Consider the following 12411-nt stretch of genomic DNA (forward strand, 5'->3'; position numbering starts at 1 on the left):
ACAGTAGTGATAAAATGAGAACAATAACATAACAGAATATACAAAGCAGGCGATGCACAATGCAACTGCTCACCAACCGCCGACCGCGTGCCACGAACGGGGGGTGAGCTCCCCCCCCCTGGTTTTTATACTGAGCGTGATGTCACATGGTATAGAATACCCCACTGGCCAGCTGGGTCAACCACCCCGGCTAGGGTCCCCCACCCCATCCCGAGCTTCCCCTGCACGTGGCAGGGCATGGGAGGCCGAAAAGAGAAACCAAAGTCTCCCCGGTGCAAGCACCACCCAGCAACAACCAAAGCATCAGTGGGCCATCAATGCTCCTCTCATACCAAACCCAAAACACAGCACAAGCTACTGGGAAGAAAGTTAACTCTGTCCCAGCCGGAACCAGGACAACATACTATACATCAACCTTGAATTCAAGTTGTATGTTTCTCCAAATTGCCAACTCCTGTTACAGTAAATGCCCACATGTACTGAGTGCTTCTGAGGGTCCCTGAGAGGGAGTACGTTTGCTCCTCATCTGGAGAGGCTGATTCCCTGTTTACCGGGCTGGCCATGGTGCCACACTCACTCTGCGGCGACTGCCAGGTATCCCACCTCCTGTTCCATGGATGGCTGGTGAGATTCATTACAGCAGGGCTAGGGACACCGCTGCAGATGACAGTAGAGCCTGTCCTCACACTGCAGGTTCTAAGAGATGAGCAATAGCGTGCTGTGACTCACACAGCCACAGCACTCTCGTTCCTCTTGTCCCTTTTGTTTTGCAGAGACAGTCTGCCCTCCTGCTCACGGCCCCTCTCAGATGCTCGCTGCTGGTTTTGTGCTGAGGTATGAGTGGCCAAGTAACACAAATCCATCTAGAAACTGGTATGTCAGGGGTTGAAATTACACTGGTGCCTCTGGATGGCTGGAACTGTGCATAGCTGTTCCTCAGCAGCTACTATACATGTCTGTGACTGCTGATTTCCTAGCTCAGTTCTATCACTTCCACCTCCTGTCTGGTAGAGGCTTATTTAGCTAGCTCTGCCATTTTTTTAAATAGGCAACAATGCTGAATATAGCCTGCACAGTCACAGAAAAGCTCACGACCCCCTCATGACCGGTCATAATGGCACTACTAAACCTGGCTTAACCCTTTGCTTATCATCTTGCACTCTGTCCCCTCAGCCTCTTGCTCTTCTGGAAAAGATACAGAGATCATGGCTCAGGGTCACTGTGAGTTTCCCAAATTCAAACTGTCTCTGTTTAAATGTCTTACATTTACCAAAATTGATCATTCCACGCAGATGTTTGTGTAAGATAAATCCTTATAACCGTCAGAAACAATGAAGAAAGCTCATATTCCCACCCCTTTCTCTCAGTAGTTGTGGGTGGATAATTTGGTGAATCATATTGTATACGTAAAGCAGCATTGTTGGGTTATGAAGTGCAGTTGCAACTTGAAGACAAGTTGATTGTACGCTGATGACCTTGACAGGGCTGCTGGCAGGGCTTGAGGGTGAGGTATAGTGCCTCAGGGTGTGGATGTTTTCCACACCTATGTGTGTTCTAAATCAAACAGTGTCTGCATATTATGGTGACATTTTGTAATGACACATGCCAAAGGATCAAAACATGAGAACAATATTTCACAGGCTACAAAAGAGTTCTGGCATTTTTGCAGAATAAAGAAAAGTTATGGTGTCTGTGTATGGTACCTATGTAGCTCAGGTACCTCGGAGGCATGAACATGCTTGGCTCAACAGTGGAGTACTCCAGTACTCCCTGCACATCTGGAATACTGAGGAGAGGTTCCAGAGGGGCCACTACACAGTCATGCAGAGCTTAGGACTACCAAGGGGTTGCAGGAGATCATTGCAAAGGATTTCTGTCAACTTCATCTTAGCTGAGGTTTGCCATTAAGCAATCAGCCACCAGTGATCACCGAAAGTAAAATATATGAACATAGTGGCATGGGCTGCTCCTTTACACCTTTATTATTGTACGTAATACTTCAGATAAAGCATTGCTCCCAATCATTATTACACACGCTCGTCTTTCAGTCATCAGTGCCTCAAACCCAAACTGACAGGAGCAGCCAATGGATTTCATCATAATGCACAAAGACCCCTCAAGATTTCAAGATTTTTGAAGGGTGGTTGATTACCATAGCCAGGACTTGTGCTGTGTATGGGCTACTCTGTGGGGCAGGATGATCACATGCTCACTAGAGCAATTTCTATTGCTGTGTACTGCTGTCTCTGGCAGAGTTGAGCTAAGTTATTCTCCAATCATACAATGCTTATTGTCATGGACCAACAGAACCATGTTTCATTGGCTCTAATTTTGGGAGTAATATAATCCTTTTAAGAAATCACAGCTCTTAAATGGTATTTGGATAAATTTCAAGAACACTTAAATCACTGTTCACTTGTTGTCTGTAGTAAACAAGTCTAAAACATAATAGGAAAGAGTAAGCTATTGAAATGTGAGGAGAATGAAAACTATCAATATTTAATAAAGATGGTATATGCATTGTCACCAAACATTGCACAAAGTTTCTGAAGAGCGTTAAACCATAAGTCCCTCCCAAAATGCGTATTCTGCCTATGGTCAGGTCTGTAGTCTTTTCCAGGTATCTGGGTCTACTGACTGGTCAGATTCTGGGCTGTTTTCCTTGAATATGGTGAATAACAGGGCATTGGTAGGACTGCCTACAAGAGCAACAGGAAAGAAATACTCATGCTCACATGCAGTCTACATCTCTGTCCTGATCTTGGCTCTCTGTGCATTTTTCCTTCATGCAAGGGGTGGTGGGGTGGTGTACTGCTGGCTGGATGTTGCAATAATAATATAGTGACCTCCAGTGCTTAAATCCTTTGCTTCCAGACCTACCACGGAGAAGGAAACAGTGAGCTAACAGGTTAACTACAAGGTCATAGGCTTAATGAGGTTTTAAATATTGCAGCTCACAGCACAGGAGACAGTAATGACCCTAAATTAAACAAGAGGGTTAAAATAAACACCTAGGATCGATGATTATTAGCAGGGCATGGTAATAAACATACATTTCTGTGTTTTCCTATAACATCTCTCATTCAGGATATTAAGGCAATTTACTAGTAAAGCCCTGTAACCCTCTTGTGATGAAGGTAAGTAATACATAGGAATCACTTTCCTGTTTTTGTGAAATCATTTCTCTCTTCTTTAATAACATATGATAATATTACACAACACTTTGGGTCAAAATGACTCATTTAATGTCAGAAGAAAATGGAAGAATATGGAAAAGAGCTAGAAATTTATGAATATATCAAGGGTAAATGTCTAACATTCACTTCAAAACACCACAGGAATCTTAATAACCATTTTGCCATTACTTCTCACACAAGTGTTTTCAAGGAAGAGGATAGTTTTCTGCCTCTTCCTTCCCCTGTATTACCAAAGCACAGAACTTTGATAGTTAAATGTTACAACAGGGCAGTTTTCCTACTTGCAGAATCATTACCATTTCAGATCCTAGCAAAAAAAGAAATCTTTCCTGAATATTCCATGGACTGCCGGCAGTTTGGCTTGAACTGAATTATAAGTGGAAGTAGTTAAGCAAAGGAATAATTTTTTTCCCCTGCTTTCCTCAGGCTTGCTTTGAATGTCCCCAGGGAAGCCAGGCAGTCTGAAAAACTGTACTCTGAACTGTTGCGTTCTAAACAGAGCAGCAGGTACAGTTTATTAACACCAACGCAGGTCCCCTCCGTCTGTCATTTTCCTTGGTTTGCTCCTCAAATGAGTGAAATTTGTTGTCCCCAGATGTAATCCGTATTTTCATTCTGGAACTTCAATAACAACTCTAACATTGCAAAAAAGATGGTATGGCTGAGATCAAAATGAGCTATATACACATTCCAGCTCAAGATTAATGCCGACAGAACAGAGTGTAATATGGGACTACACTACTCTTTTTAGAATATACAACAGAGAAGCAAGGAATATTCCTAATTGTCTTCAATCTGTTGACAGTGAGCTTTTTACAGTGTGAAATTCCACATGAACAGAAAAAGGTTATGTCAATAAGGACAAGAAAATGTAATAAATTCTATATTTTAGTTGTGTAGCTGAATCATGTGTCTACGGAAATTGTAATATCAGTGATGAGTCTGACTGGTTTTGTATCATCAATAAATCAGGACCCCGTAGCTCTGTGACTCAGATATCCTTCAATAAGATTTTTCTACCTTATTGGTTACATTTTTTGGTGCAGAGCTGCCTTTTTTGTTTGTATAAGATTGATCATAACATGCAAATAATTACTGTAAATGTAATTGGTAAAAGGAAAATACTGTATTCTACTTATGAATTTCCACAGTGAATTGCATCTGTATTCAAATCACACAGACTTTTTGTCACACTTGCATTGCTTCAACAGGAGAGAAATGCCAGCTCTTTTCCTTTGGCTAAGAGACGAGTTGCCCTCTCTGTTTTATCCCTTGTATAAACTCAGGCAAATGATGAAAAACTGCAGGAATAGCAGCTCTACAATGCTGATCCAATTGTCTGAAGTGAATAGAACTGCTAGAAGGCATAAAACTTGTGGAGTGCACTGATTTATTTGGCACCTGAAACCATGAGAAAACAATAGTTTCAGTGACAATGCACAGTTTCTGAAAGGTTGAGGTTATGACAAGGGTGGCTAAATGGTGGCGTTTGAATTGCATGTGGATTGTGAACAATTCCAGTACAGCATGTATGCCATATCTGCAGCGTATAATTGGTTGTTTGGCTGTGCTAGCACAAAGGCTGCTGGGCAATTCATATCCTCAGCTGTGGAAGAAAGTGAGCTGGCATCGCTGGGTCTCTCGGGACCCAGCTACGTACTGGGGCTGGCTCCCTCCCACAGGGAGCTACGGCCCCCTGCAGAGCCATTGTCACCTGTAAACTGCAACCAGAGCTCTCCGAGGAGGGCCCTGCTAGGTGAGACAAAGCAGTTGCCCAGGACAGCATATTGCTGGGCACCGCAAAATGTTTATGCCCCTTTTGCCCATTTTTACCTCACAACTGCTGCTGCAGCCAGGTGGGGTGTTAGATGTTACTGCACCGCCCCTGGCAGGGCAGTTGGGCGATGTCTTTCCCTTCTCCTAGCTCCTCTCTTTCTCCCATTCTTAGTCCTATCCTCTTAATCAGCACTGGAAGAGCAAGTACCACTTTGCTTATGGCTCTGGCTCTGAGTTATGCTCAGCCACCTGGAGGTGATAGCGTGTAGCTAAATGCTCAGGAATTGATTTCCTGCCTCCCCTTGAATGTGATCTTACCACTTTCCTGGGTTACTTTCTCAGACCTGCGAGTAGACATATGCTTATCTTTCACAATTATCATCAGTGTCAGTGGAAGGTGCTATCTTCAATAGCAACTGCAGGTGCCATGCAGCTAACAGAACAGGGAATCTGACATTTAGACAAGACCAACCATTGCACGTGGCATGTCTTGAATATTACTCACTAGTCTGGAAAAGACTGAGCATGGTTACTCATAGTTACTCTAAATTTATTTCACAGGACTTAACTATATACATTTACATGCAGTTACCTGCCTATACTTTGCCATTGTATTTTGCTCAGGAACCAAGAAATGCAGTTCATCTGACCCGACAATAAACCACCATCCAAACAAGTAACATTAGGTACTTTTTTTCATTGAATTATTATGGTCAGTACCTGTCACCCTGACTTATGCTGAGAAACACATTGCTATTCAGGCAATTATTGATTTCTGTGGGTTTGTGCTCAGGGTAACGCAGTTCTCGGTATGCAGGATCACAGAGGAGGTGAACTTTCTCATCATATTTTCAGCAGCAGAAAAGTTGCTAGCTCTTTAAGAAAACTGAAACAACAGTGGTCATCTTACAGGCTCAGGCCCTGACTTTAGAGTAATCATATGATACATTGAAAGTCCGAAGCCACCTATCTTTGCTCATTCAAAACCTGCAATGGGTAGAGTGACTCAGTGGGATATGTCAGGTAGAGCTTGGCTCATATTTTAAATTGCAATAAAGAGCTTCAAAGTTCTTCAAAGAACTAGATAAAAAGAACTACAAACTATCCTTCTGTTTTGTGAAATAAATGAGATCACAGCTTTAGCAAAGCTACGAGTTGTATTTTGCCACTGACTCAATGCATCAGCTGACTAATTGTCACTAAACAGTTTTACAAGTAATGCAGCAATTACATAGCAAAATCAAAATGAATTCAGCACCACCTGAAGGCTGGGAATCAAATTCCACGGCAATGTGACAGGTGCTGAAAGTTACAGGAGATGAAACGTAAGGGAAGCTGATTTGAGGCAATTTGTGCACAGAGACGGCAAAAAGCTCTCTATAGAAATGGGCTACTTCATTTTATTTCTTCCTAAACCCAGATTCCACTCGTTTCTCTTTCTAACTCCCATACAGATATCAATTCCTCTGAGAAACCTATCTCACAGCAATAGCTTTGTTTGGATAGTTCAACTCAGGTGAAAAATACATCTCAAAATGGGAACTATGTTATAATTTCAATTATGTAGCAATTGCAGACTGATCACATTGTATATTGTAAGGTTTTAGAGTATCACCTGTCTGTAGAATATTAGTATCAGAGTCTATTCCTGTTATCTATAAACATGGTATAAACTGAAATTAACTGCCAGTTCTGTTCCCAGAACTTTATAAAAATTTCACATTTTAGGATCTTTTTCTGAATAATGTAACTAATTAAATTTTTTCTTTTTGTGAACTATCATATTCTATTGAGGAGCACTCTTTATCACAACATTTGGCAAAGGCATTTCCAGTTTATTAAAGAGACTGTGATGTAATATTTTGACCAAAGAAAATCTGCAGGTCCTCTGAGAACCATCTTAGCAGGTGTGGAATAGGCCCCTTTTTTCCTAGCAAGAAAGTAGTGTATAAATATTTTACTAATGTGCTGAGGACTACATTTTATCCTCATGCAATATTAGCTTCTCAAGAAAATTCTTAGAATATATTAAGGCATAAGATGGTGTAGTCTGTGATTACTTGAAAACGTAAAACCTTGTTTTGTCTGTCACTCCTACCCCAGTATTCCTGTGCAATTGCTGTTTTCTCTTTTCAGAAGCTAAAGCAACACAGTCAAACCGTGTTTCCTGAATGACTGATGGGGTAATGAAAATTAATAGTAGCCCCTACAAACACCATTGATTTTTTAAAATCTCAAAGATTGACACATTATCTTTGTATTTGAAACAAGCGTATGTCTCTTTGTTGTAATAGATGTAGGTATGCATGTATACCCTGATACCTATGAGCATTGTCTGCAGACTCTGAGGAGCTCAGGGGCATATTTCAAATTCACTTCAACAAGGGCACCAGGCTGCGTTATAAGGATTTCGTAAAAATCCATCCTTTAGAATCTTGTAAGTAATCTCTTGGATATCCTACAGGCTTTCTTTCATAAAGCTTTCAACACAGAGTTGAGTGGGCTGCGCGTGTGTGTGTGTGAAGTTGTCCTGATTGAAATGCCAATATTCTCTCTCTCTCTGTGCTCTGAAATTTACTATTGCAATAAAATGGAAGCAGTCTCTTGCATACCAAACTGAAGTGGCTATGAAGAACAACCACTGAAACCCCTCATTTATTTAACGGTTTTGGTTTAATTGTCATCAGCGTTTAATCCTTCCTACTGGCCTATTCATTGTCTCCCTCTCCTGGAGATTCAGTCTGGATTCAGTGTACAGCAAATTCATTACTGAACTGCAGCACCTTCCCTCTCTGAAAGGAAGGGAAAAGAAAGCAGTCACACAAGCATCTAATCTTAGTATTTTTCTTTTTTCTTTTTTTTTTTTTTTTAACTCTTAGGTATTTCCCACAACACCCACAGCAAGCAACCCACAGCACCACCTCCATCTCCCAGACCAAGTCTCTGTTGAGGGAGAATATGTTAAGAGGATATTTACCTATCTCCCTGACTCCAAATAACCAGTGCCAGAGGCAGCATCATACAAATATTTCTGAATAATTCATGAAGTGATTGATGGGCAAAAGATATTGCAAACAATGTATTTTAGGCATATTATTTAATCAACAGCAATAAAACTGCTCATTTTGTAAAGACCATGAATAATTTATTTTAATACTAAAGGATGAGAATTCTTGTAACACGTGATTTGTAAGAATTACCCAACCAGCTCTAATCAGAGACTGGGGAGCACGTGCATGAGTAGCTTGCAGTGTGCAAATGTGTAGGCAACGATGAAAGGAAAAAATGAGTTGCTCAGAATGGTGAAGGGTCACTGGTACCCACCAGTCCTTCTGCAAGAACGAGGCCCAAAAAGTGTTTGAAATTAGGGTAGAACAACTGGTGTGGTGTAAAATAAAGAGAACGAGAAAGCAGATTTGGTAAAATCTTGCCTCACTTGGGGAAATAAAAACAAATATTACCTGTAGAGAACAGGAGGAATGATATGGGGGGGCACGGTACACGGAGCATAACCTCCACGTTAATGCAATTTCTTGGGAAAAAGTGTTGGGGGAAGGATGTGGTCACATATTAGGGAGTACTGTGCTACAGAAGATTTTTTTTTAATACTGAGCACAAAATGATCCTAATGCTCTTTTTAGCATAGTGCAGACTGTGTGGGAAAAAGATCCCCCAAAACCTGGTTTTCTGGTAGCTCTCTCCTGTTCATGGGACCAATCATCTTCTAGAGCTATCTCTGACATTTGTATGACAGTAGTTGTTACCTGTGGGGACCACGTAGCCTTAGAGCTCAGTTGTGGTAGGGATGGTATTGTGGTATAAGATGATTATGGACTCTAGGATAACCACTAAGAAACGATTTATTTATTCTGCACTTACAGCTCACCTCATTTCTAAAAAGTGTCAAAAACATAGTAAAATTTAGGGGCATCCACCAGTGGGATTTCACAGCAGATGCCACATCAATGCTATACAGCATACCAGCATGGGGACTGACTTCTCGTGAGAGCAGAGCCATTCGTCAGATGGAGCAAGTTTAGTGTGGCTTCTGTAGCTGAGAACTTAGAAAAGGTCCTAACACTTCACATTACAACTGGCTAAGTGGAAGGAAGTCTCAATTTCTACTGTGGGCTTAGATTCCATGATGGTACCTGGTTAGGAGTCAGTAGATTCAAAGCAGCTGAACCCAATCAAAAAAGTGCTCTGTTTCTACTCCATTCAGTGTACATATCCTGAGTATTTAGTTCTTAAAAAAAAAAAAAAAAAAAAGTAGAGGTACTGTGTAAAAATATCTACAGAATCTAAAGCCCTTCAAAAGAGCACTCTGCTACTAAATAATGTAATAGCATGTATCACTCATTTATTAAATATCAATAAATAATTTAAAACTATGTAATTTGAAATGCTCCTGAAATTATATCCATTGCCCTGTTTGTTCTGTATACACTTGTAAGGGGAGTTTCGTGGGCTTTCTTTGGTTTAAACACTTGATTTTGGAATTTTTCTTTGCAGTCATTAGCATTAAGAGAAAATGGAAGAACAGTGGATAAATCATTATTTATTTGAGATTACTATCAGGAATAGAAAAAAAAAAAGATTTCTTGAAGTGAGAATAAATGCTTTCTTTGGCAGATTAGCTGCTGGCTTCTAAATCCTCTTCCTGAGAGGAGAGTACACAGGAGGTAACTGGATATTATGTCTTTCCCTGCAGCTAGCTGTGAGCAGATTTGCAAGAAGTCCAGGTCATCCATTCAGTAGCTCTTATGATCTGTTTTTGGGCAGCAGAGTGTGATAGCAAGGTGTGGGCCTTGGGTGAAACTTTGGCTTTGCTGTCATTAATTCAACAATTCTTTGACTCAGTAGGCAGGATTTCAACCCATGTGCCCCAGTCAAGTGCAAGGCACAGGCTAGCCCTCAATGTTTAATTATAAGGTGTGGGTTGTTCACCAGCATTTTGCATTTGCGACAAAAAGAACCTTCAGTCAAATCTTTATGGGTAATTGATGTGTTACTCCTCCTTTGCTGGATCAGAAGTAGTGGTCTGACCTTAACCATGTTAACCATGTCACTGTTCTCCTGCTGTATACATTTTCCCCCTCTGTAACAGACAGTAAGGAACTTTACAGATTCTGAAGCTAAAATAACAAGAATTTGTGTATGCATATGAAACACATTTCCCAGTACAGTGCCATAGATAAAAATCACAACAAATGTACTTTAGAGTAAATGAATGAATGAAATTTAAGAGTGGTACTGCAAAATAAATTTGGACTCACTTTTTTTTGGTGGGGGGAACTCATTAGACTGTGAAAATTAATCACGCTGTGCATAGTACTCCACTGGCAAGACATTACTCACTGCAAAATAATTCTGTTGTTTTGGGACTTTGCTTGTATACTAGATTGATGGTGATTCAGTGTTTATTGAGATTTTTGGTTCACATCTCATTTATGTTTATGCCTACCAGACGGTCTTTATTTGTCATAGTATTTCTTAGGAAATTTTTTTTATCTCAGAGTGTCTGCATGATGAAGATGCTCTTATAAGTGAAATAAGAAATTGAGCAATATTAAACATTACAGAAGACAAGTGATTGCTAAGGGTAAAGAAAGCAGATTATGATTACAGATAATAGTTTAAGAGAAAAGCCTGAACTGATCTGATCTGGGTTTTAGTTCTAAGGATAAGATCTCCAACCAAAATGCTTCTCTTGCTGTGTTCCTAGTCTTGAATTTGGGGATTGAAAGTTAGGAAAAAAGCCAAAGTAGGTCAGTTTCTAAGAAAACTTTTTTGGTAGCAAGACTTCTTTTCTTCTAAACAAACCATTAAAATCTCATTGCCCGAGACATTGAAGTGGAGAAGCCCAGAGTACCTAACATCCTTTTATAAGCATAATATAGGAGCAGTAAAAGAAGCAATACCTGCCTAACTGTTTCAATCTCTTCTCCTCAGAATAGTAGACTGGTTCGTGTTAGATCCTCTGGGCTGAGGTTCAGCCCTCACTGCTGAGTGTTGCAGAGATCAGTGTTACTAGTTGGCTTCTTGTATAAGAAACAAATCTTGGCCCCTGGTTTCCAGGGAGGGACAGTGACATTATGGTACTGTTTGTTTGGGCAGTATTGATCTTGCCTCCCCCCTTCTTGAATCCCTTCCTGGAATAGGAAAGGCACACAAAGATTTTGGAGCCCATGAGAAATCTTTCATCATTTCAGAGAACAGAATTGTCTTTTCAGTCTTTAATGGCTGAAGCTTTATGAACAGGAGTTAAGTCATTCATCCTCAAGGAAGAGTTTTCCCACAGTAGATACCAGAAAAGCTTTTGACAAATTTCCAGCAAAAAGATATCTTGCTATAAGATACCCTGATAATCCTTCCATGTACAGACGTAGAAACTGGCATGAAAAACTCCTGGGTCTGTTAATCTTGCAAAATTCAGCTAATAATCAGATATTGTCTTCATGAAAAGTCAACTGAAAATATAATTAATACAGCTCCATAAAAATATATAGGGAGAATAAAAACAAAGAATAGGCTTAGATAAACCCAGGAGGCAAAAATACTAATTCCAGAAGTCCTTCTGTTTCTGTCATGAAGCTAACTGAATTATTTTCCTTCAACTGTGAATCAGTAAGTCTTGAGACATGATGCTGAAGGAAAGCTGAAATAAGTTGGGTTTGGAACCATAGACCATTGTCTCAAAAAGAAACAATGCAAACAAGAATTAGTTACATTACAGCACTTTGTTGAAGTTTAACAGTGAAAATAGGAGGCAGTGATACCAATTGCTTGGTATAGACTATGAGAGGTAAACTGAGTTAAATCCAGAGCGACCAGAGGAGATGGTAGATGGAATTGGTAGTTAAAGATACTCAAAAACCTCTAAATCTCCTTAAGCCGCGTGGTAATGGCAATATTAATGGCAATCGTGGTTAGAAGTCTTTCACTAAAATAAATAGAGCTTTGGCTGGAGTCTCCACTTCTTTCACAGAGTAGGTTAAAATAAACTTCCTATTTTCTCACCAGGATATGGTTCTTCCCATTGGGAATACTCAGGGGTACTTAGAAAGTATCAGAAACCGTTCTATGAAAGGAAGAAGGCGGGACAAAGCAAGCAAAGATTGGGAGATTTGGAAACCCCGAAAACAGACACCAGATATTTTGCCACGCACAACAATAACAAAAAGAGCAAAAGTGTTGGTGTATCCGAAATACGGACAGCAGCTCTGATGACTGATTAAGATTGTGGTATGTCTATACTGTACATTATTAAGAGCTGAAAAGCAGATAGTGGTTGGCGTTAATCCAAGCTGATCTTTTCTATTCTAGCTTTTACATGTACTGTTTTATCCAGGTAGTTTCCCCAGTAATGTGACACAAATTTAAGGAGCTCACAGGAAAAAAAGACTGGTGACATTTCTGAAAAGATATATCTGGCCAT

The 12411-nt window shown here is 40.3% G+C and overlaps 1 long non-coding RNA gene across 2 annotated transcripts in view; it reads left to right on the forward strand.

Moving 5' to 3' along the window:
* Positions 1–9720, forward strand: part of LOC142079210 (uncharacterized) — a 10586-nt gene extending 866 nt beyond the window's left edge. The window contains exons 2-4 of one of the 2 annotated variants that reach the window (XR_012672573.1): positions 774–834; positions 7274–7410; positions 7853–9720. This is a non-coding gene — a long non-coding RNA (uncharacterized LOC142079210). Of the gene's footprint in view, positions 1–773; positions 874–7273; positions 7411–7852 lie in introns of both variants that reach the window. The other variant, XR_012672574.1, reaches the window with a different exon arrangement.
* Positions 9721–12411: the final 2691 nt, after the last annotated feature.

This window comes from Calonectris borealis, chromosome 2 (assembly GCF_964195595.1).
Source record: "Calonectris borealis chromosome 2, bCalBor7.hap1.2, whole genome shotgun sequence".
Classification (NCBI taxonomy): domain Eukaryota; kingdom Metazoa; phylum Chordata; class Aves; order Procellariiformes; family Procellariidae; genus Calonectris; species Calonectris borealis.